General features: G+C 37.4%; 1 long non-coding RNA gene across 1 annotated transcript; it reads right to left on the bottom strand.

Moving 5' to 3' along the window:
* Window positions 1-25,974, bottom strand: LOC137227921 (uncharacterized). Its single transcript, XR_010945056.1, has 4 exons — window positions 25,549-25,974; window positions 6,413-6,485; window positions 4,584-4,788; window positions 1-2,644 (listed from the first exon to the last, which is right to left on the bottom strand). It is a non-coding gene; the product is annotated as an uncharacterized lncRNA (long non-coding RNA).

The raw sequence follows: 25,974 nt of genomic DNA, 5'->3' as shown, positions 1-25,974 counted from the left end.
AACACTGAAAAAATTGTATTTATTATATTATTAACAATATAACTTACAGTTAGCCTGACAGTTACAGTTAGAGTTTAATATGGTTTTATACTTCACTCTTAAACCATTTTGGCACTTGTTCGACTTTCCTATACTTAGATTAAGCTCTTAATCTTCATTTAAAAGTCTGGGATTACATCTTTCATCCCAGTAAATACTTCCTCCACCTTTACAAATGTAGTGAATGCTTTATCAATCCCAAATGTTCTCTATAACTATAATCTGGTAGTTGGGTCCCATAAATAAAAATCAAAACTTACAGAAAATCACCAATTAAATATACCACAACTACATCACAAGAGTAGACACACTTTTTTCCAAGGTGAACAGTGTTTTAAAATACAGTTTTGCCTTAGCATTTCCTTTTCATATTCTCCACTAAGTAAAGGTTAAATCAAAGGCAAATTTTGTTAATGTGAGGTTCTCATACAGAAAGTTTATAATGAATATCAACTGGCACAAAAACTAATAAAAGATTTATTAGATGCTTTATTCCCACAAAACCCGCATACAAAATAGAATGATTCATACTCCTCAGACTTAGTTCTTATGTGTCATAAGTAGTGAGATTAGTGGAGACCAAATCCCTAAGACCAAAGTCAAATTGAATTTCGGATACGGTAAAATGAGGGTATCGTTATCTCCATTACTTCAGATTCTCTTAAAATTAAACTTAAAATGTATATATAGCTGCTTAAGTTTGGGATTGCTCTACCGTAGGTCCACCAAATCGTCCTTTAATTCAGCTCCTCTCTGTGGAATCTAGCCCCATCTTTTCTGGGAAAGTGAGTGGTGCTGCCAAATGCTCAGCCTTTACAAAATCTTGCTACCCAGTGTATTTTTTCCAGGAATTCGGCTTCTTCTGCTATGTTTCTATGATCAATAGGGTGTGCCTTAACCAACTCTAAAAATTCAGAAATTGTGTGTTGACACCTGAGTCCTCAAAGCACCTGAACTTTGGGGTGGGTAAATTTGAGTTTACTGATTTTTGGCTGCATCCTGTCAGCAGCCCTTTATTTTATGACTGCCTTCTCTATACCTGGGCCTGGCTGTCTGGGTTAGTCCATGTTGAGTGGATATATCCCTTTACCCTTACTCCTATAGAAGTCAACACTTTGACTAGAGGTAGATTTACCTGGAGGCTAATTGAGCTTAAGTTAGGGTCTCTCATACATAGTCCCTGCCTGTACTATGACAAGGGCTGAGAGTTGTCAAGTGTCCTACATGAAGAAGGAACACTTGGATATAACCAGGGAGCATCTATGTAAGGATTTCTGGTTACCTGTCCAAAAACACCTAAGAAAAAGACCTGGATCTCTAACAGCCCAGTCATTTCTTATTATTCCTTTTCTTATCACAATAAATATTCAAGTTTGTACCTAATTTTGTATTCTTTTGCTTAAAGACATCCCCCCATCCCCCCGCTGCAATCAGCTTAAGCTTCACGCAGGCCTCACACAACCTGGATCTGCCCCTGCTTTTGGCATTGCGTATTATTTTTGTAGCCTGCAATGTTCCTACCTTGTTGACTGGCAGGTGCATGGTAGGAGGATGTCTCCCTTCACATTACTCACTTCACACTTGGGGATACATCAGCTGTGCAAGAACTTGTACTAGTTGTCTACACTTGACCTCCAGTAGGTTTTGTCTGGGACCACCTACTGCATCCCCTCCTCCTTAATTGGTTTAATGGTGACATATTACCTGATTGCTCACTTTCTTTTTTCTTCTGATTCTTATCTCAGCTTCCTGGACTGTTTAGCTTTTAATTTCTTCCCCACAGAACACTCTTTGATGAGAAATGTTACTAGGGAATCTTGGTGACTCTCTTAATCTGTGAAACAATTGGAATTCATGGAGCATTCCCTTATAGAAACACCTTTTTATATAAGAAGGTATTTAGTTCTCCAGCCTCAACAATTTCCATATCTTTGGAACACAGTCTACTTAAATATGCAAAGGCAGTGTCCCTTCTGTGCTCTGGTTCATCTTGAAAACTGAATTCTCTGACTAAATTCTTCCATAAAAAGACAGAGGCTGTCATATTAGGTTAAAAAACAAAATCGGCCAATGTGCTGTTCACAAGAAACTCGGTTCAGACTGTAGGGGAGGAAACATCTTCTTCTCCCCTTCTAGTTCTTTGACTGGCTTAATAATTAAATTGACTCAAAACAGATTAATAGAAGAAAGATAAACAAAAGTTTAATAACATGCTTATGTTGCAGGAAGGGGGATCCCTTCCAGGGCCTGAGAGTGGGCTCTGTCTAACACTCAGAAATGACAAAGCAAAAGACTTTATTGGGAAGGGGTGCCCAGGTGGAGAGCAGCAGGGTTAGGGAACCCAGGAAGACTGCTCTGCCACGTGGCTTGCAGTCTCGGGTTTAATGGTAATGGGGTTAGATTCCGGGTTGTCTCTGGCCAACCATTCTGACTCAGGGTCCTTCCTGGTGGTGCGTGCAGCCACTCAGCCAAGATGGATTCCAACAAGAAGGATTCTGGAGGTTGGTAGGACATATGGACCGGCGTCTCCTCTCTCCTTTTGACCTTTTACAAATTCTTCTGTTTGGTGGTAGCTTGTTAGTTCCGTGTTCCTTACCAGGACCTCCTGTTGTAAGATAACTCATGTAAGTGGTTACTATTGTGCCTGGCCAGGGCTGACGATTTTGGTCAGTGATTCCCCTAACACATACATGGGAGAAACCAGGGAAAACTGAGTAACTCTCCAATAAAATAGAAGCATTCACCTTAAATACTATCTTTAGCTAACATCAAAAGAAGATGTTGGGGATTGGTAGTCAGTTACAGAGAAAAGCACAGTAAACCAAGGGTAAGGTTGTTAAGCAAATTTAAGTCATTGCCTTCTCCACTGATAATAGTTTCTAGAGATAAAGTCATCCCCCTCTTCCCAGTACAGCAGGGAGAAACCCTACAAATAAAGATTTCCCTTATACGTGTAAATTTCTCTTACAGGTAACGTCTACTCAGTTTTCAAACTTCTCCTGTGTCTGCAGTTTCTTAAAAATAATCAGCCTAAAATAATCAATATGCCAAAGAGACATGATTTGGGGTGGCAAATTTTGCTCCCCTATAAGACCAAGTGATAAAGAATGGCTGAAAATAATAGGATTAATGAAGAGCTACAAGGCAAATGTAAATATTAGAAAAGGCAAGAATGTCAATATTCCATTAGAAAAGCTTAGATATAAGATTAAAAGCACTAAGCAGTATAAATAGAGATGGTTTTAAATTATAATAGGCACAATTCCTATTTATGCAACAATCATAACCCAGTATGCATTTAGTAGCAAAAGAAAATATTTTAGAAATGTAAGGAAAATATATTAGAAATGTAAAGAGATATTGATAAAAATCAAGTTATAGTATAAATTTGGTAAAATTATTAGGGTTAAAGGTCAAAACAGGTAAGGAAATTGAAAAAGTAAGCATTGATAAACTATAATGTGCGTGTGTATGCGCGTGCATACATAAACACATGCCCATTGTCAACTAAAAAAATTGCAGAACCTTAAAGTTGAGAATTATGTTTTATTCAGTGGACATACTGAAGACTTAAGCCTGGGAGATAGTCTCTCAGATAACTGTGAGGGACTGTTCTGAAGAGGTAAGGGGGGAGCCAGGATATATAGGAGTTTTTGAAAAAAAAAAAAACCCAGGCAGTTGGAACATCCAAAGATTAGTGTTAATTAAAGAAAATCAGACCTCTCAGTTAATGAATTTAGTGCTTTTCTATGTATGGGAAGATGCAAGAGTCTGGGATCATTAAAATTATTCCTTTGATATGCACCTTGACTATCTAGGGCCAGTATCCTGTTTTGTCCATCCTGAACCCTCAGGGTGTATCATTCTGGGCAGCTGAAATGGCTGATGGCTTGATGGCTGCAACATCCTTTGCTTATTGATATGGTAGGCAACATTCTTTGTCCACAACATATATACTACCCGCTTTTCTTACGTCAATTTAAAAAGAATATAATGTATTTGGTTGAAAAGAAAGCTTTATATTTAAAAAGTAGAGATTTTATAGGTCTTATTCTTTGATAATAAATCAAAACACATAAATGTATTTCTAAAAAGATTAACATCCTTGAATATTCATGAATCAAAGAGGAAATTACAAAATATATAGAAACAAATACAGCAAAAGCTATATTCAGAGGAAATGTATAGCTTAAAATATAAAGAATAAAGGCAAAATATAAGGAAATTAGTACTCATTTTAAGAAGTTAATAAAAAGAACAATAAGATAAATCAAAAAAAATCTGGAGAGAAGAGATAATGGTAAGACAAAATTAATGGAAAGGAAAACAAAAACATAGTAGAAATAATATACTACAACACTCTTTGAAAAGAAATAAAATAGAAAAACTGCTGTGAGCATGATTAAGAAAAAAGATCAAAAACATAAGATTAAGAATGAGGAAAGAAAAAAACTGTACATGTAAGAAAAATTAAGATAATAATAAGAAAACATCACATGCAAAATTAGATAACAAATTTGATAATGTAGGAGAAAATGACATACTAAAATAAAACTATGTAGGGCTTCCCTGGTGGCACAGTTGTTGAGAGTGCGCCTGGTGATGCAGGGGACGTGGGTTCATGCCCCGGTCCAGGAGGATCCCGCATGCCGCGGAGTAGCTGGGTCCGTGGGCCGTGGCTGCTGGGCCTGCGCATCCGGAGCCTGTGCTCCACGGTGGGAGAGGCCCCAGTGGTGAGAGGCCTGCGTACTGCAAAAAAAAAATAAAATAAAACTATGTAAAAATGAAAAACTTGAATCGGTATGCCGAAAATTAAGAGAAATGAGATCTTTAGATTTTCCCTTTAAAAAGTACAAATACCCAATGAATTCACAGGTACAGAACAGATAATTTCATGATGTTTAAATTATTCCTGGCTAGAAAGAATAGAAGATCCTTACTTTATTCAGGAGGCCAGCATAATTCTAATGCCAGAACCTGTTTGTCTTTTTTAAGTGAATAACTAGCTACTTATTTAAAAAGATACAAATATTCCAATAAAATTTATTTTCATATTAGAAAGTAAATCTAGTAATATATCAAAAGAAAAATACTAAAGCTTTCAAGACACATAAGGATGGTTCATTCTCATACAATGAACCAAGTAAACAGATTAAATAAGAAAAAGCTTATGATTATACCCATACATGCTAAACATCATCTTCTAAAATTTAGCAGGCATTTCCAATTAAAAGAAAAGCTCCAAAATGGTTCCACGAGAAAGTTATTCAAATACAGTGTAGATTATTTTCACCCAAACAAGTGGCACAGTACTAACCTGGAGCTAGTCATGGATACATTTCAGAATTTCATTCCTTTTTTTGTCCTTGGAAGTTTCAGTTTACTATAGGATTTAGTATAACAGTAGGGGTAAGAAACTGTAGATGTGCCTTTATCTCATCTTATTAAAATTACATTTTCTCACTGTTACCGAACTCAGGTTTGGGTGCTTACAGCTCAAAAGCCAATAATCGAGAGGCAAGTGTCAGTAGAAAGGAAAGTTGCTTTAATCAGAAAAGCCAGCAATCTGTGGAGAAGATAAACTCATATCCCGAGACCAACTCCAAAGATTCTGCTCATGACAGTTTTTAAAGGGAAAAAGGGGAAGTAATCTCAGTTAATCATTGAGGCAGATTCTGCATCATTTTCCACTGCATGCAGGCTGACTCCTCATGATCTTTCTTTAAAGGTTGTCTTGCCTATGTGGTCTGACTGCAGGATTGCTAAGGGGGCTGATGTGGATAGAGAGCTAGTTATTCTTTAACTACTTAATTCTTCATTCCTACTTCTTTCAATCTAGGAAAAGAATCAACCAGTTAGGCACGGTATTGTGTGCATTTAGTAGAGCATAAGTTAGCAGTTATGTTAAATGTTACCTAGTGATCTCATTTTTATAATTAAGGCTTAAGGGGAACAGAAATAGACAAACAGGAAAGGGGCAAAGCTGCTGCTTACGTCACCACAATTCTGGAACCTGCTGTACTTTTATGTAGATGAAATCTCTTCCTCTCTGGACTTTGAAGGGTGATCTGAAAATTACTGAAGTGTAGCTATTTGTAGTGTTTTTCTTTGGGGAACAGGGTTCCTGGAAGCACTAATTTTCCCCACTAGCCATTTTCAGCAGTTACTCCACCCATTTCTGTTGTACTTTCAGAGACCAGCTGATGCAGAGGTAATTTTCAATAACTCAGTTCTATAATTTTGCTGTCGTAGACCAACACTGTGGTGCCCAATTCAATAGGTAAATTAAAGGATCTGCTGATAGAGGAGTATTGTGCTGTGCTTAACAGAAATAAGTCTGGTAAAGGCAACATTCCAGGAGGAATCTGCTTACCTCTCTGGGCACAAAATTTTGCCCACAGTAGTCAGGTACATTCCTTCCAGGTCATTTGTTTTTGACAAGATATCTGGAGGAATTTTAGAAATGACAAACAATGTAGAATGTGAATCACATAGTGATTAACTATGTGGTTAATAAGCATCATTAAAACAAGTTGCAAATGACTTACAGCGTTTCTCATATGAAGTACAAATTACTCCCCTGTAAGTGGGCAGTGAGGACTTGGAGTCCAGTGTGGCTTTGAGAATGGTCGTCTTCGGCTTTGGCCTGAACTCCCTGCTTGCGTTGCCTCAGTTCTGCTAATCTTCCAGTGGGCCCATAGGTGTTCTTGCCATACACCAGTCTGTGCTAGAAGGTCATTTTTTGTGGCAGGTCCCTCATCAAAGTTCGGAATATTCTCAGTCTCAATAATCTGTAACTACTCTAACTTCCCTTTAAATACCGACACCTTGCTAATAATATTCCTAAGGATAATATCCCCATCACCAAATATGCTCTGTAAATGCCACTTGCTAATCATTATTTACTCCAGTAGTTTCTCTTTGTTGCTGGCCAGCTCCTCTGTTTCTTGCTTGCTTCTTTCTTCCCTCTGTTCTGTGTGTACTGAAGTGTTGGGACATTATCTGACTGTGTTCAGAAATTAACTCACTTCTGAGGATGTATCTTGTTGAACAGTATGCCCTTGTGTTCCTTCTGACTGTTGCTCAGATTACAAAGTTGTTTCCAGTGCTCTTACCTCTGGTGGTGCCTAATGGTAAGGGCACTACATACTTTTACTTTAAGATAAGCACGAAAGCTTAATCAAGATGACCTCTTTCCGTACCACTTGACCTACCTGGAAGGCAGAATTGAAGGGACATCCCTATCAGAGGCCACGTCCTGTAACCTCACCTGTATGGTGGATTTGGAGGCACACAAATAACGGCAAAAGATGGGAGAAATTTGTCATGGCAGCTGGTGGGTACCCTAAAGGGCACCTCATCCTTCTCTGGAAGGGGAGAGGCTACAATTCTTGGCAAGATAGTCTTAAAAGGAAGAGCAGTGCTTCCTTTCTTCATGCAACCAAATATCAGATGTGCCCAGGTGGCGTACTCTCTACTTCATCCCAAAGAATTAAGCACAGATTCAAAATGTAAACCAACAGTTATGTCACCATGAAAAGATTGTTTGTGGTAGTAAGTTTAAAGGCTCCTATAGTTTGTCAGTAATCTGGTGATGATCTGGAGAGTAGTCTATAAAAACTGAAGAAAAAGCAGATCCTTGAAGATATTTCCAGAATTATTAGAAAGATATTCTAATTATATTCCCAGACTTAATATGAAGATGAATAGCATTAATAGAGAAGGTCTGTGTGAAGCACGTGTTAATATCATACTCTCAGCCTCTTCCACGTAGTAGGAAAGATGGCTATCAGTGGCTCTGACCTTCCACATTTAGGGGTCCGTGGTCAGAAGAAGGGATTCTTATTCCCTTTGTTGACTTCTCATAGTTACAGGAGAGCATTTTAATTTGATCTTCTGATTTAGTGGAGGAGTAGGGTTTAGATCCGCATCCCTAATTCCACTAAGTAATCTATCTTTGACACTTGAATTAATACTTCAACTAATCCCAAACCAATTGTTACTGGAGCATGAATTTCATCCATGAATAAAAATAAGGGTAGTGTGCAGGGAGGGAGTATCTATGTTGTTTGGACTCCTTGTCTTCTTTGCATTTTACATTTTGCTCATGTAGACCACACTCATGGGTTGATTAGCTTTCAGCTCAGGAGTGAACACCGGTAAGTGGATTTAATTGAAGAGACTACACAAGGTATTTTATACATTTTTCAGGATTTCTGGTATCACTCTGTGAGTGTCCCTTATTGATTTAGCACATCTATCAGTTGACTCTGCAGCCTGAATTTTTGGAATGCCAACTCTAAATTTCTCAGATTTTGAAGGAACTGTGTGGGCAGTGCATATTTTCATGAATAATACTAAGATGGAAAATCAGCACAGGGCTCTGCTTCTCTTGGAAATAGCAGAAGGGGAAGACAAAGAAACTAACATTTATTGAGGGTATGATAGAGTTCTAAAATGTTCCTCCAGATTTTTCCAACTTCATACCTGGAACTGTGAATATGATGAGAAATCACAATTTTTATTATGTTACATTACACGGCAAAGGGGATTTTGCAAAGACCATTAAGGTTACAAATCAGTTGACTTTGAGTTGATCAAAAGGGAGATTATCAGGGCAGGCCTCATGGAATCACTCAAGCTAATAGCACATTTTCTCCATTCATCCGGAAGGGAAAGTCAGAGAGAATTAGGGTACTGAAGAGGGGGCCTTATGTGAGGACTTCTAGGAGCTGAGTGACCTCCAGCCAACAGCCAGAAAGGCAGCTGGGATGACTGTAAGGAACTGCATTCTGTCAATAATAGGAATGTGCTTGAAAGAAGACTCAGCTCCAGATGAGAATGTGGCTGGCCGACACTTTGATTACAGTCTTGTGAGACCCTAAGCATAGAACCCAGCTGAGATCGCCTGGACTTCTGACCTACAGAACTGCGAGCTAACAAATGAATGTTGTTTTAAGCCATTAAGTTTGTAGTAATTTGTCACACAGTAATAGAAAACCAATACAGATGCCTATCTAGTAGCCGGTATTAGTGTTTTCTACGTGGCATTTAATTTAATTATAGCAATCCTGTAAGAGACGAATCCTTGTAACTATTATACAGATGGGAAACAGGCTCAGATTATTTATATGACTTGTCCAAGGTCTCATAAATTTTAAGTGGCAGAACCCACACTGGGGGTGATTGGCTGTCTGTATCCGTGCAAGTAGCTTTCATTACCCTATTCTCAGAAGTCTGCTGGAATAACTAGCAAGGACACCATCCTTCTGGGAAAGTCACTCCAGATGAGTGTCCCAAAGGAATATATTTTCCCCTGAGCTGCTCTGTAATAGTAGACTAAAGACAAATCAGCCCCAATGTCTAAAATTACTCATTTTCTGTGATTTTTCTCTGTCTCTTTTAATGTAACGTGACTTCATTTTTTTGATTTTTAAAAAATATTTCATTGAAGTATAGTTGATTTACAATGTGTTAATTTATGCTATACAGCAAAGTGATTCAGTTATACATATATATATTCTTTTTCATATTCTTTTCCATTGTGGTTTATCACAGGATATTGAATATAGTTCCCTGTGCTATGCAGTATGACCTTGTTGTTTATCTGTCCTATATATACTAGTTTGCATCTGCTAATTCCAAACTTCGAATCCTTTCCTTCCCCCCTCCCCCTCCCCCTTGGCAACCGCAAATCTGTTCTCTATTTCTCTGAGTCTGCTTCTGTTTCGTAGATATGTTCATTTGTGTTGTATTTTAGATTCCACGTATAAGTGACACGATACAGCATTTGTCTTTCTCTTTCTGAATTACTTCACTTAGTATGATAATCTCTAGGTCCATCCATGTTGCTGCAAATGGCATTATTTTCATTCTCTTTTATGACTGAGTAATATTACACTGTGAGTATATATATACCACATCTTCTTTATCCATTCATTTGTCAGTGGACATTTAAGTTGTTTCCATGTCTTGGCTATTGTAAAGAGTGCTGCTATGAATATAGGGGTGCATGTATCTTTTTGAATTTTAGTTTTGTCTGGGTATATGCCCAGGAGTGTGATTACCCAGGAGTGGGCAACTCTATTTTTAGTTTTTTCAGGAACCTCCATACTGCTTTCTGTAGTGGCTGCACCAATTTACATTCCCAACAACAGTGCTTTCTCCACACCCTCTCCAGCACCCTCTCCAGCATTTATTATTTGTAGACCTTTTAATGATGGCCATAAACACGACTTCTTCTTGGTCTTAGTATTCCATTTCTGAATCATGAATTAGGAGTGCTCACTGCCTTATTTATGTAGAGTTACATTTTTGTTTTCTACAAGGACTTGTCCTTAGGTACCTCATATATTGCTTTACCTATATGGAATAGTACTAGTTCCAGCTGACAGCCTAACTATCTGTAGTCAAATGCACCTGCCAGGTTCTTCCCCACCCGCCCTTACCCCACTCTACAGTCACCAACAAAAGGGAAATAAGTTCCAACTTCTTACACCACATGCAATTCATGTACAGTAAGTCCCCTACATATGAACCTTCAAGTTGAGAACTTTCAAAGATGTGAATGTGCATTCCATCAGCGTCAGGCGTGAGTGAAACTGCAGCTTGCCCTCCACCTCCTATTGCTGATGATCCTTCAGCTCTACCATCTCCCACCTCCTCTCCCTCCTCCAGTCAGTAACTCTTCTAGCCTGTTTACTCAGTGCCAGCCCCTGTATGCCAGCTGTTGTACTGTACACTACTGTACTTTTCAAGTTACTGTACTGTAAGATTAAAAATGTTTATTTTTTGTGTTTGTTTTTCATGTATTATTTATGTGAAAAGTATTATAAACCTATTACAGTACAGTACTGCATAGCCGATTGTGTTAGTTGGGTACCTAGGCTAACTTTGTTGGACTTGGAAACAAATTGGACTTACGAACGTGATCTCTCAACGTAACTTGTTCGTATGTAGGGGACTTACTGTACTTTTAAAAATGTAATTTTTCAGAAGAAAACCTATCTAGTTCACTTAAGAGTAATCAGATTTACCTGTTAATCTTCTATTTGATCATCAGGGCATAGGCATAATTAATTCACTGAGTTATAACAATCCTCGGAAACATTAAATATAGCCCAAAGATATCATCTAAGTCTAATTAAGATTCAACAGTTATCTTTATAGATTTTCACATAGTAATATTGTTTTATTTTCTAGTATTTTGATTTCACTTACAGGTAAAATACAACACTTGCTCTATGAATCCTACTTTGATATCAAATATATTGAGTGAATTTCTGTGATTTTCTTTTAAGCATATAAAAAATGCACAGTTTTAAAGAATTAAACATTTAGTATAAATAATTTGAGACAACTTTCAGGTGTATCATATGGGTGCTTAACTCAATTTGCATGATCCACATGGCCAAATTAATCTTTCTTTGTAAATTGGATATTTTCTGTGTTGAATTATTTTTTTCACACCAAAAGAGCTCTAGTTGATACTCTGGAAGGAAGTATGTAGGACATTTCCCACTACATCAGGTGGAGGACTTAAAACTCCTTCTACGTTATCAGTTGTAAAGAGTGAATCAAGAATTATGTGCTTATTAAAAATGTACAATACATACAATTAAGGAGAAAATATTATTCTGAGTCCTGACTCAAAGAAGATATACTGAATATACTAACCTATTTTTAATTTCTTAGGTGTGTATGATTAATAGAATTATAATCATAGTACAGACAGACCCTGACCTATGATGGCTCGACTTAGACTTTTTGACTTTAGGATGGTGCAAAAGTGGTATGAATTCAGTAGAAACTGTACTTTGAATTTTGATCTTTTCCTGGACTAGCAATAAGTGGTATAATGCTGTCTCATGATGCTGGGCAGGGAGAGCGAGCCTCAGCTCCCAGTCAGCCATGCGATCACGAGGGTAAACCAATACATGTACAACCATTCTGTACCCATATAGCCATTCTGTTTTTCACTTTGAGTACAGTATTCAATAAATTACATAAGATATTCAACACTTTGTTATAAAATAGGCTTTTTGTGAGATGGTTTTGCCCAACTGTAGGCTAATGTAAGTGTTCTGAGTACTTTTGAGGTAGGCTAGGCTGTTATAATGTTCAGTAGGTGAGGTGTATTAAATGCATTTTTGACTTACATCTTCAATTTACAGTGGGTTTATTGGGATGTAACCCCATTGTAAGCTGAGGAAGATCTGTATGTACAAAATGAATTATCATGGTTTTCTTCTAATATTTAAACATAAGTACTTCCTCACATATCTTAGTCTCTAAGAGCATCACTCTATGGCTGAATAATTTCCAAGATGAGGTTGTACCTGAATGCATTAATAATTTTGTTATTTTTAGATAGTTAGATGTGGCCAGTTTTCCTCTACTACCATGATACTTTGATGAGTGTTTATTTTTGTATAAATCTCTTGCTGTATTTCCTCTATTCTGAGATAATGCCACTTGTTATCCACTGTGACAGATACTGTTCAGCTTAAAGTCTCCACTTACGCAAATAAACAAAATTCATTATACATTTCTTCTTCTAGGAGTTTGATTCATGTAGTCTCTTAATTTTTGTTTTCTTCAAAGCCAGCTTTCTCCATCCCCTGATACAGATCATTTAGGATCCAGTGATTAAGTCCTGGTGTTCCTCTTGCAGTCCATCTCCATCACAGTATTTCCTGCTCTGCAGGAAATTTCTAGTAACTAGTGATTAACTTTAATTACAATCATGACCACCTTATATAGCAGAGTCCAAAAGGGTGATTACAAATCATGTTTCATAGTATTCTTCAGTAAGATCAAGCTTCAACACAGCTACCAGGCTTAAATAACTAATTTGCATATCATTACACAGAATTCAGATGAACTTATTTTATCCACTCCCACCCATTAGTCATCTTATTAGAGTTTAGAAAATTTATTAACTTTGTACCATGAGTCTGCAGGTGAAAATAAGAGGGCAGCATTCCATTACTAACGTGGTTATAATGATGAGAAAAAATGTCCCCAGGTGTTTTTGTATTCTGCCTGATTTAATTGATTATATCACTCATAAGCCATCAGTACAGCATTGAAAAGTTTTTATAAGATTTAATTATTTAAGTGGAGACAGTTATTATAATTTACTGAATGTATGCTATAAACCTTGTACTATGCTGAGTTTAAAACATTATTCCATCGAAACCTACAAAAACACTGAGCCTATTTTAAATATGTGGGAATTGAGTGTTAGAGAAGGTAGGCAGCTGACTAGGGTTATGTTGTTGGCCAGTAGCGGAGCCCAGCTTCAGTCTCAGGATTACATCACTCCTGAGCCAAGGCTCAAAACCTGCTGTTTCCTACAGAAATTTCCTTTGGGCTGCTGTGCAGAGATGGTTGCATCTTGTTGTACATGGTATATGAAGGTAACAGTCTTGCGCAATTTACTCACTGTTTTTTTTTTTTTTAACATCTTTATTGGAGTATAATTGCTTTACAATGATGTGTTAGTTTCTGCTGTATAACAAAGTGAATCAGCTATACATATACATATATCTCCATATCCTCTCCCTCTTGCGTCTCCCTCCCACCCTCCCTATCCCACCCGTCTAGGTGGTCACAAAGCACCAAGCTGGTCTCCCTGTGCTATGCCGCTGCTTCCTACTAGCTATCTATTTTACATTTGGTAGTGTATATATGTCAGTGCCACTCTCTCACTTCGTCCCAGCTTACCCTCCCCCCTCCCCCCTCCCCATGTCCTCAAATCCATTCTCTACGTCTGCGTTGTTATTCCTCTCCTGCCCCTAGGTTCTTCAGAACCATTTTTTTTTTTAAAGATTCCATATATATGCAAATCAAAACTACAATGAGGTATCACCTCACACCAGTCAGAATGGCCATCATCAAAAAATCTACAAGCAGTAAATGCTGGAGAGGGTGTGGAGAAAAGGGACCCCACTTGCACTGTTGGTGGGAATGTAAATTGATACAGCCACTGTGGAGAACAGTATGGAGGTGCCTTAAAAAACTAAAAATAGAACCACCATATGACCCAGCAGTCCCACTACTGGGCACATACCCTGAGAAAACCATAATTCAAAAAGAGTCATGTACTGCAATATTCATTGCAGCACTGTTTACAATAGCCAGGACATGGAAGCAACCTAAGTGTCCATTGACAGATGAATGGATAAAGAAGATGTGGCACATATATACAATGGAATATTACTCAGGCATAAAAAGAAATGAAATTGAGTTATTTGTAGTCAAGTGGATGGACCTAGAGTCTGTCATACAGAGTGAAGTAAGTCAGAAAGAGAAAAACAAATACCGTAAGCTAACTCATTGGTTTTTAAGACAGTGTTTATGGAGGGACCACTCTGTGACCTGCACTGAGTATCACTTATAATTTCACTCAGTGTTGACACAAGGAGGCAGTTAAAGTTACTGGATGAGGGAAGCTGAGTTTTCTCTTTTGGACATGATCTCTGAGTCTTCTGAACAGAGGCTTCAGAATTAAAGGCTGTTCTTAACTGGGGGAAAAGTTGAACAGATACATGAGTTTAGCGTAAGACTTATTGGAAGTCTGGAATATGCTAAAGCTTGAGCCCTACCCACAGAAAGTTCTGTTTCTAGAAGGGGCTTTCCTGTTTCTGGTAACTCAGGAAAAAACAATGTGAAGGTGGGAGGGTTTGTTTTGCTGTGATACAATAACTCACAGCAATGTGGGTGCAGCAGCTGAAGGCCTTGTAGAAGTAGGGGATGTTCTCTGACCTCTTAGGTCACATGCTAACTGAACTGAAAAAGTTTGGTGAAAGAGAAGGTGAAACAAAGTGCTAAAATGAGGCTTACTGACCAGATTCACACTCCAGATCTCTACTTATACCTTTCACAGAAAGGAACATGTTCATATACTTACTATACCACAATCAGAAAAAGAAAAAAGAAAAGGTATTAAATTACCTCCCTTTTTCTTACTTTGGGAAAACTCAGTCATGTATAAGGTTGACAGACTCTTTATCAAGGTTTTAGCTGTATCATCATCTAAGAACTCTAAAGTGATAAAAAAAAATGAAAAGGTGAAAGAAATTGTAAAGTTAGAAAAAATGATGGGGTTGGGGAAGAAGCAGCAAAGCAAGAAGAAAGTGTGCACACATGTTCTAGAATCATATGACACTATCAACTACTTCATGGGTATGGATTGTCCATGTCTGTAAATTCTTAAATGAAAACTTAATGGACAGATCCAAATGTATGGAAATTTGCAAAAGTTCACTACCAGTATTATTTGGTCATCATTTCAAAAATAACTTCATTCGTATTAAAGAGATTATATTTGACCATTGTGGGAAAATTAAGATCAAGGACAAATGTTAGAAAGACAAGGAAGAAATTTCTCTACACTCTAGCCAACACTTATGCAGAAAACAAACATTTTTTTCTAATTGAAGGGTGATGATTAAATTTATGTCACCTGCTAATGAGTTTGGCTCTTTTCATGTGTTTATAGTCCTTTTGTATTTCTTACATGTGAAGTGCCAATTTTATTGATCAAGATGATTGTGTGAATTTTCCCCCCTTTGTCTTGATAGATTTCCTCATTCTGAACCATCCTCTCATACTTGCTGCCTATTTATGCCTTGTACATGGTAGTAGGTGCAGAAGAATCCATGGTGGATAAGAGAGTTTCTGACCTCATGGAGTTTGTCCTAATAGAGGAAATAAATACATTAAATGATAATAAATTGAGATAAGTGCTATGACAAAGCACGTATTATGATAAAACAAGCAATCTAGTTATAGAGCTAAGTTAGGGTATGAGCAACATGGCTTGGAGTGGTAAGAAATATCTTCAGAGAGGAAGAAAAACATGGAAAGCCTTCACAGACAAGAAAAAAATGTATCATGCAAACAAAGTTTATAAAGAAATCCCTTAGCTCTTAAAATCTCACCCTTGCTCTCAGTATTTACTTCCAAGTCACTTGTTAGGCTAAGGACAAAGAAATGCTATTTTATCCCTTTGCAAGTCCTTCATGGGCGGTCTAGCACCTGTTTGGAGGTACATGACACCTACTGTTTTGTTCTTAGACTTTATGGTCTCAATTAACATTGAGACCGAATGAGCTCATTTTAATATTCAATTACACACCTAAATAACAAGCTTGTTCTGTAACGGGCTATAGCAAAACTGAATATAAGATATCCTGTCACTCTTCTGATTTGTAGATTGGCCCCAGTGAGTTGGACTCACCACCTTTCTTTCAAGCAAATTGAAGTTGCCGAATTATGGACACAGATTTAATTTCTTTTGGAATGAGGACTTCAGTGTATTTAATAAGATAATTATTGAATTAAGTATTTGGGCTTCCATACTAGTGAAGATATGAAAGCAGAATTTATGGAATGACTGATGCCATAGCCAGGAGGATGCATATGTTGGCTGAGAGCCCTTTTAGCTCCCGATATGTACATGCTGATGTTTCTTGTAAATTCTATTTCTATTTCAAGTAGGAACACAGGGTTATCAAGTATCCCAGGAGCTATGTCAGCGATGAATGAAGTGTGCAATCAATACCATATATAGAAAGAACATTTCATTAAACCATATTAATTGCTGATATTCAACATTTTTTACCCTATAATATAGCAATTTCATATGGTTCAAACTACTACTAATAAGTAGAGGGATAACATGCATAGCCTGTAACAGAGAATTTTAAATACATTTTCCACTCTGAGAGGTAGCAGAAAGTTGCCTTTCCAAGTGAGATGGGGCACACTGTGGTTTGCTTATATGAATCCTGTGGGGTCAGAATGACTGCTGTGTTAAAAGTTATTGCATTCAAATATACCTATGGTGCAACATTTCTCATAGAAATAGAAGGTACCCTGTTACGTATCATTAAGGTCACTAGGGTAGCCTTCCTACACTCCTCAAACGTTACCTTCCTGAATACAGGTGGGTACAGATGATTACAGTATATGGAACTCATTCTTCCTTCCTATTCTGATGTTTCCTTTCTGCAGACACCAAGTTTTAGAATATGTTGCATTAGTTACACTAGTGTATCTTAAATAGCAAACACCTTTCTTTTTCAGTTACTGCAAAATGCTCCAACAGTCTGCTTAACTAAAGAATTCAAAAGGTCTCACCCTCTAGGAGTTTAAGTAAAGTTCAAGTAAAGTAAAAGTCATAGTCTGGTACTTAGAATAAATTGGTATATCTCTTTGGTTTTTCACAGCATAATCCATTGAGACAGAATCTCTTCACTTCTTGTTGCAAAGTTCATATTTGCTCAAAATGAAGTAGCTCCCAGGAGTTGTTACAAAGACTTAGTTTATGCTTATTAGTGTGTGCATCTTTTGAAAAGAAGGCGGCTACGTTTGAAGGGACAGGGTTAAACCAAGTTGAATTCAAATGATGTTACAAGACATCATATTTTGCTCTTTAGCTTGAGGAAAAATTTACAAATTGGGTACTAGGCAACCAAATAAATCTACACTGATTGTAATCACCATACTATATTTGTATTACGACTGGAAACTTCAAGTTTAGTTTCACAAATTTTGGAGTGTTGGCATCTTTTTAGAAAAGCCCATGAACATAACAGTGCTTATTTGACACAAGTCATTATAGGTCTATTGGTCATTTAAAAGCAAAGTTATTTTTCATTTGCCTAGCTGCCTGGGTAGGCTGCTCCAGTGCTTTACTATCTGGGTGACTTCTTTTGCAAATGTGTTAAGTGTCTTCAGTTAATTTATGCTATCCTATGCATGGATGGGAGAAAAAGCCCAGGCTATTTTTAAACCTAATAGACTTTGAGAACCTGGAATATAATTTGAAGCTCAAACCCTTAGGGATGGGAGTTCCACTACTGGCCAGTCACAACAAATTTTCAACGGCAGAAATGTTCCACGAGAATAGCTGTAGCCTACATGCTGACTTGTGGGCAAGTCAAAATCTGTGTCACGAAGTGATTTTTGAGGCAGCAGAGTATTAGGGTTAAGTGTGAGGCTCGGAATGGGACAGCCTGATTTCCAGTCTGGGATCCGCCACTTACCAGCTGGGCACATTTTTTAACCTTGCTGTGTCTCAGTGTTCTCATATGTAAAATGGGAATGATAATGCCAATCTCATAATTAAAGATGAAAGAAGATAATACAAGCACAGCACTGAGTGCTGTGCTTAGTAAATATTCCTGCTGCAATTGTTTGTTGTTGTGATTGAAGCTCCCTGGGTTCTCTTGAAGGCTACACATCTATATAAATTATCTTCTGAGGTCTCTGAGGGGGATTTTTCTCTACAATGAAAAAGTGCTATCTGTATAATCATCTCTGTGGCAGAGTTTCGCCTACCAGGAGGAAGCATCATCCCCGAGGGTTAGGGTCATACTCAAAGCCAATATACAGTTGTCCTTCGGTATCTGCGGAGCATTGGTTCCAGGGCCCACTGTGGATACCAAAACCTGCAGATGCTCAATGGTTGGTTGAATCTGGATTCAGAACCAGTGGATATGGAGGTACGACTGTATTAGGAACTGAGCTCCCAGGCCTTGCCCTCCACAATGGCTAGTCTACATTCCTGTCCTGACAAAGGAGCTCTTAGAGAGAGGACAATCTGATCGTCAGCAGAGAAAATCACTGCCAAACTGGCTGGGTCTCTGGAGTTAAAGCTAAAGGCACTTATACAGCCACTTCCTCAAAGTACAAGTCTTTCCCAGGGGAGCTGAATTGGGTGGCCTCCCTTTTTTCTCTCTCCTTTCAGTACCCCAGCCCCCTCTCAGATTGTGTGCTGGAGCCAGTCTGTAGCCTTTTTCGATGCCGATGTCATTTTAGTTCAGGGCCCCCATTACCCTTACCTGCCCCTGAGTATTGGTTAGTATCATCCTGGCCTTCACCAATATGTTTTCTTAACTTAGAATCTTAGGATCTCAGTGTCTTTCCTTCTAGGAGGCTCCTGGGCAACAAATGCAAATTGGTATGCTTCCTGCACAGAGCTCCACCTGACAAAAGGTGATGAAAGAACTGTTTTACTGAGACAGAGGAAATGGGCTCCAGGTTGACATTCTGATTCGACTTCCGTACATAGAAACCTCTAGCATAATTTTCATGCTCCAATTCATCCATTACCCTTTTACATTATTCCACCTAATTGCCAAATAAATATTATGTGAGGGAAATGTTATTATCTTTGTTTTATAGTTGAGGGAGTTGAAGCATGGTTCAGTTACATGCCCAAGGTCATCCAACTAATAATTGAGAGAGTTGGGACCTGAACTCAGTTGTGCTAAATCTAGCAATTATTCTTCAGAAATACAGAAGCCTATTTTTCCTTTGGTCATAACTAAAGTAATATTTTGTATATAAGAAATACAGTTGTCTGCTTTTCTATTTTTGTATTTTATATATTTCTCTGGAAATTAATTTATTTTTGTTTGTTTAAATTGATGCATTTTATTATTTTTTAAAAATTTTTATTGGAGTATAGTTGATTTACAATGTTGTGTTAGTTTCAGGTGTACAGCAAAGTGAATCAGTTATACATATACATATAACCACTCTTTTTTAGATTCTTTTCCCATATAGACCATTACAGAGTATGGAGTAGAGTTCCCTGTGCTATACAGTAGGTCCTTATTAGTTACCTATTTTATGATAATGTTGTTTTTTTAAACAAGAATATTGCCTGGCTGAATCAGAAAAGTCTCAACATTAATTGAGTATAAAATATAGTGATTTGTATTGATGAGACAATTTAAAGAAATAACATCAGAATACTCTGGTCAAGCACTACTAAATGTAAGCTTAATGTTCTTTCATAGGCTTGGAAAAGAATAATTTGCTCTAAATCTCCTCCGGGTGCTTCTTACTCCAGAGTTCTGGACTTCTTTACTCAGATGTGAGTCTTCTAAATGCTTGCTCTGGCCTGTCTTCTCCGTCTCAGTCCTAAAGTTGTAAGTGGCAGACTCGTGGGTTAGAGCTAATGAGAAGATGATGTCATTTTTAGCTTTCCTATTTTGCTGATTAGTAGAACATATGGGAAAGACTATCGATTTGAAGCCTCTCAGATACGGATCCATAATTTACTATTTGCAAACTTAGGCAAAAGTACTTAAACTCTATGAGCCTAGTTTTCTTATTTGTAAGAAAAAAATGATCATATGGGAAAAGAATCTAAAAAAGAGTGGATATATGTATATGTATAACTGATTCACTTTGCTGTACACCTGAAACTAACATAACATTGTAAATCAACTATACACTAATAAAATTCTTAAAAAATGATTGAGATAAGTCACGCAGTTCATAACTTACTCTTCTAGAAACTGAATCCTTGTTTACTTGACTCCTAAGCTGATGTTTGGTCCTCTAGACCATGCTGACTCCTGAGATCTCTCTCTGGCTCTTGTGAGCTAATTTTCAAAAAGAAAGTTACGGGGAATTCCCTGGTGGTCCAGTGGTTAAGACTTAGTGCTTTCACTGCCGGGGCCCAGGTTCAATCCCTGGTCGGGGAACTAAGATCCCGCAAGCCACGTGGTGAGGCCAAAAAAAAGAGTTATGAAGTGGCAACTGAAAGTCTGCCACAACCCTTGTCCTAGGAGTCATGCCCCTTTTAGTATCTTAGATGAGAAACTATAATCCTTGATATAGAATGTAAAATTTTTTATTGAAGTATAGTTGATTTATAATGTGTTAATTTATGCTGTACAGCAAAGTGATTCAGTTATACATATATATACACATTCTTTTTCATATTCTTTTCCATTATGGTTTATCACAGGATATTGAATATAGTTCCCTGTGCTATACAGCAGGACCTTGTTGTTTATCCATCCTATATATAATAGTTTGTATCTGCTAATCCCAGACTCCCAATCCATCCCTCCCCCACCCCCACTTCCCCTTGGTAACCACCAGTATGTTCTTTATGTTTGTGAGTCTGTTTCTGTTTCATAGATAGGTTCATTTGTGTCATATTTTAGATTCCACATATAAGTGATATATATGGTATTTGTCTTTCTCTTTCTGAATTACTTCACTTAGTATGATAATCTCTTAGTATGATAATCTCTAAGTCCATCCATGTTGCTGCAAATGGCATTATTTCATTCTTTTTTATGGCTGAGTAGTATTCCATTGTATATATGACCCACATATCCTTTATCCATTCATCTATCCATGGACATTTAGGTTGTTTCCATGTCTTGGCTATTGTAAAGAGTGCTGCTATGAACATAGGGGTGCATGTATCTTTTTGAATCATAGTTTTCTTTGGATATATGCCAAGGAGTGGGATTGCTGGATCATATGGTAGTTCTGTTTTTAGTTTTTTAAGGAACCTCCGTGCTGTCTCCACATGGCTGCACCAATTTACATTGCCACCAACTGTCTAGGAGGGTTCCCTTTTCTCCACACCCTCTCCAGCATTTGTTATTTGTAGATTTTTTAATGGTGGCCATTCTGACCAGTGTAAGGTGGTACCTCATTGTAGTTTTTATTTGCATTTCTCTAATAATTAACAGTGTTGTGCATCTTTTCATGTGCCTTTTGGCCATCTGTATGTCTTCTTTGGAGAAATGTCTATTTAGCTCTAGAATGTAAAGTTTTCAGTATGTATATTTTCCTTGTTAAAGGAGTTGTACATATCCTCAGATTTTCAAAGGAGTCCTTGTCTGAAATGTTAAAAACCAATTCCTTGTAATCTAAAATATCTCCCTACCTCAAACAATGAATGACTGATGACTGAGCAGGGTAGAAGTAGATCTGATAGTCTCTTGTAGTACCTTGTTTGGGTGCTTGTACCTAAGGATCCTGATATCCAGAGAACTTGCCGTAAATCAACATTCATTTGGAGTTTGGATGCCATCCCCAAGGACTGGCCTGGTCACTATCATTCTAGCAAAATCCTTTTTCAAGGTCACACATATATGAATGAATATTAAGGATTGAATATTAAATATTAAGGATTTGTAGAGAATGAGAGAAAGGATGTATGGCATAAAGAGAAAGCTCTGCAGGGTGTGGTGGAATTTAATAAAGGCATTGATAAGGTAGAACGGATCCTGTCATGTTTCATTTTTCTATGTAGAGTGATTGCCTTTGGAAGAGCGAGGTGGACAATGGGTTTGGGAGAGGGGATGGAAGTGACAGTTGTACATGCTGCTGAAGTGAGGTAAGCATCGGCAGTACCCCTGCCCTGCCCAGGGCTGGGAATGTTGGTATCACCTCAAGTTCTGGAGGTGTCTGCATCTGTCTGCAGAACAACTGCTCATCTCTAGACTTAATGGGAATCCCCTATCTGCACATGATTTGTGTTTTTTTTTTCCTTGGAACAGGGGGACAGTTTACTCTTCATATAGGGTGAAAGGACATGTCTATTGATGCTGGCAACATCATGGAATTTCTGGAACAAGCAAGAGTATAGTCTATAACTCAGGAGATGTGAAGCAGGCTGTGGTCTCAAAAAGATATTTTGTAAATGGAGAAAGAATATTTTTGGATGTTTAAAGAACTAGATAATACATGCTTTTCTATGATAAAGGTAGTCCATCCCTGTTTATTTACTTTTATAGAGCTTTACTCTCTACCTAGCCTAAAACAGATTAATTTTCTCAAGCCACATTAAGAAAAATAAAGTCTAAAAAATTCCTTTACTTTCACTAAGAAAGGAGACTCATGTTTAACAAGTGCCTATGATATGGCATACTGTAGGAAAAGAATGATCACATTCTAATCCTAGTGAATTCTCACAATCCTGTTCTTGTATGATGCCCAGAGTGGAAATAACAAAACAGAGAGGTAAGTCAGGTTCTCCTGTGACACACAGCCTGTAAGTGACGGAGCTGAGAATCAAACCCAGCTCCCAGTGGGTTTGTCCAGTGAACCATTCATTGCTTGACACCTAATTAAGTAGAATTCCAAGTAGGAGAGAGATATTCCCTGTGGAATTGAGTAGAGGAATTAATGCTGCAAGAAGAACTGTCAGCATTTTATTATGGAGCAAAGTTTCACCTAAAGCCCCTTCTCAAGTGCACCAAACTGAGCTTTAATGGCATTCCTATTTTGATAGTGTACCCAACTGGAAAGCTATGAAAGTGACACCGCATTTTCCTACTGTAGGATTAACTATCATTATAAAAACTAATTAATAAATATTTTATGGGCAGAGTAACTTAACATACTGTCACAATAGGTTATCACACTCAATTATTATTCATCTATTCACTAATACCTGTTTATTGATAGACTATATGAGCTCTGTAGTAGGTGCTGGGAAAACCACAGTGGAAAAAAACCAGACTTAGTCCAATATGCATTATTTAATGGAAAAGCCCATTTCATTTGAATTTTTCTATTTTCTGATAACATAAATTATTCTTAACGACTTTAGGGCATTGCAGGAGTAGTCCTCACCTCATGCAGGCACAGAAAATAGCAGTGCAATGCTGTTAAGTGTGAGCTCAAGGACCAGAATCAATGCAGAACAAGAATATTGCCATTCATTCACTACTTGGCCTTATATCTCACTGTGCCATCCAGAGCTGTAGGGATGTGAATGTGGCAGATTTCAAATCAGCAATTCGAGCAAACAAAATGAGTCCTGGATTCCACTGTGCAGTGACCTACCTAAAAAGATGATAGGCTAATATTTAATTAATTGAACCAATGTTAATAAAAAACTTTAAGGGGAAGAGATTATGACTTCTCCTTCCAATAGTCACATGCTGCCACTGAGAACTAGAAAAGCTGGATAGAATATTTTCAAATGCGTACGTTTGAAAGCACTTCAGGCATTCGTTAAGTCGAACCTGATATTCACCTGTTTTTCCCTTTATAAAAAAATCTGCCAGTTTTTAAGTGGCAAATCTAGACGCTGAGACGCTGAACAGAGCTTTGGGAAGTCACTTTTGATGTGAAGATAAAATCTGTAAAATCAAAATGACTTACAGTGGGCCCAGCAAAATTAAAGAAACAAGGCCGATACCTACAGGTATGCTGGAAAAATAGTTATTATTTTATTTAAAAAACCCTAAGCTTATGAATGTGCCGGAGCATTCAGCCCCCTGCCCTCCCCGCACCCCCACCCCCAGCACAGTTGTATTGCAAAGAAGAAATACCAGGCTATCTGTAGCCAGTTTATTATGTTAACTTCATAAAAATATGTATTTACTTTATAAAATAAAAATACTAATTTATAAGTGAGCATTAAAAGACACACAAAACTGGAAAAATAGTGGCAGGCTACGTGATGGGCGACAGCTGGTATTTTATATTATGAATTTTACAAAGCATTCAGGCAAAAAGCAAACACGTTAATAAGAAAATTTTGCACCGAAAATTGGAAATCACAATGGGAAAAATACAAATGGCAGTTAAATGACAAGCCTTCAATAAATGCTTTTAAATAAGTGGATGGATAAATGAAATATTTTATTGGCCATAAATTTGGCACAAAATAGGCACTAAATAAATATTTTAAGTGAGTAAATGCAAAAATGAAATATACACTGGCAATAGATCTACAAAACGCAAAATAAAACAAGGTTTTGCCTTTTTTATACGTCAAGACAAAAGAAGTTTACATGTTAATATCCAATGCGAGCAGAAGGGAGAAAAAACTGACATCCTCAGACTTTACTTGTTGAGAATATAGTCTATTAAAAATACTATAGAGATAAATTTGCATGTAGTTATGAAAATCATATATACCTTTAGGAACCAATAATTACATTTATTTTATAAAACTCTGAAAGCATATTCAGTGGAAGATAATTCATAACATACTAAATTTGGTTAGAATTTAAATGTCAAATGAGATTATTTAAACAAACTCTTGTGTAGTCAAGAGTTTAGAAGGATATATAAAGATACTGAAAAATCTTCACAAGGTAATATTAAATGAAAATTAAAAATAAGGATAGCATAATCTTAATTACATTTTATTTGCATATGTTATATGCATTCATAAAAGACTAGAAGGATAAATATCTTCATGTTATCTGTGTTTATATCTGGATCATGGAATTGCTGTTGGTTGTGTGCACGTTCAGAGTTCTTTATGTCTTTCAGTGTTCATAATGAACATTTTGGGTAATAAAAAGAGATACTTCTATAAATGTTATAAATGTATAATAAAACAGAGATGGTGAGGTGGGCAGAATTTCAGTGCACATTTGTTTTTACTCTCTCAGGTTTGCCTGGGGCTCTGCTGAGATGTAGACACATTATGTTTTATGTCCAAGTGGTGATGGATTTGTGTATAAAATTACTTCTTCAAATGCCCATACAAGTCATTATACCCAATTGCCACAAGGTAAAGAAATAGTCTTTGGAATAGTGAGAGTTGACATTCCTGAGCCAAGTTAGGACCAGGCAACATCCTAAGAATGTTACATGGGTTATCACATTTCAGCCACACAACAGGTCTAAGAGGTACATCTTATAATCATGCCCATTTTTCAGATGGGGAAACGTGGACTTAAGTCAATTGCATTAAGTTCAGTTAGCTAGTACCTGGATTTCCCGATGCTCCCATGAGGAAAGCTTACGAACATTCTTTCTCTTTTGGAAATTTAGTAAATCACTTCCTTCACTTTTTCAAACTTGGGGCTGATCTTGCAGCGTGTCTGAAGAGAGCTGACAAAGCTGGAGGAGAGTAATCCAAAATGACATGGCTGCCTCAGATCTCTCTGCCTCGGAATTCACAAAGGGAGACTGAAGCCAGTTTGCTCAGGAACTGCACGTAGGAGGCACTGCCTTGTCAAAGAGCTGTCAAATAATTCCAAGAGACATCTGCCAAAATAATGGGCCAGCAATCTGGCATTCTCACGACCACATGAGGAAGAAAAGTGTTTCTCTCTCATACAGAGCTACTGAATTCTTATTTTTAACATTTTAAGTGTGATAAATAATTCTACCTTCTAAGTCAGAAGGGCTAGG

Source organism: Pseudorca crassidens, chromosome 7 (genome assembly GCF_039906515.1).
Source record: "Pseudorca crassidens isolate mPseCra1 chromosome 7, mPseCra1.hap1, whole genome shotgun sequence".
Classification (NCBI taxonomy): domain Eukaryota; kingdom Metazoa; phylum Chordata; class Mammalia; order Artiodactyla; family Delphinidae; genus Pseudorca; species Pseudorca crassidens.
The sequence above is the reverse complement of the archived record's forward strand: the minus strand, read 5'-3'. Positions and strand labels throughout refer to the sequence as shown.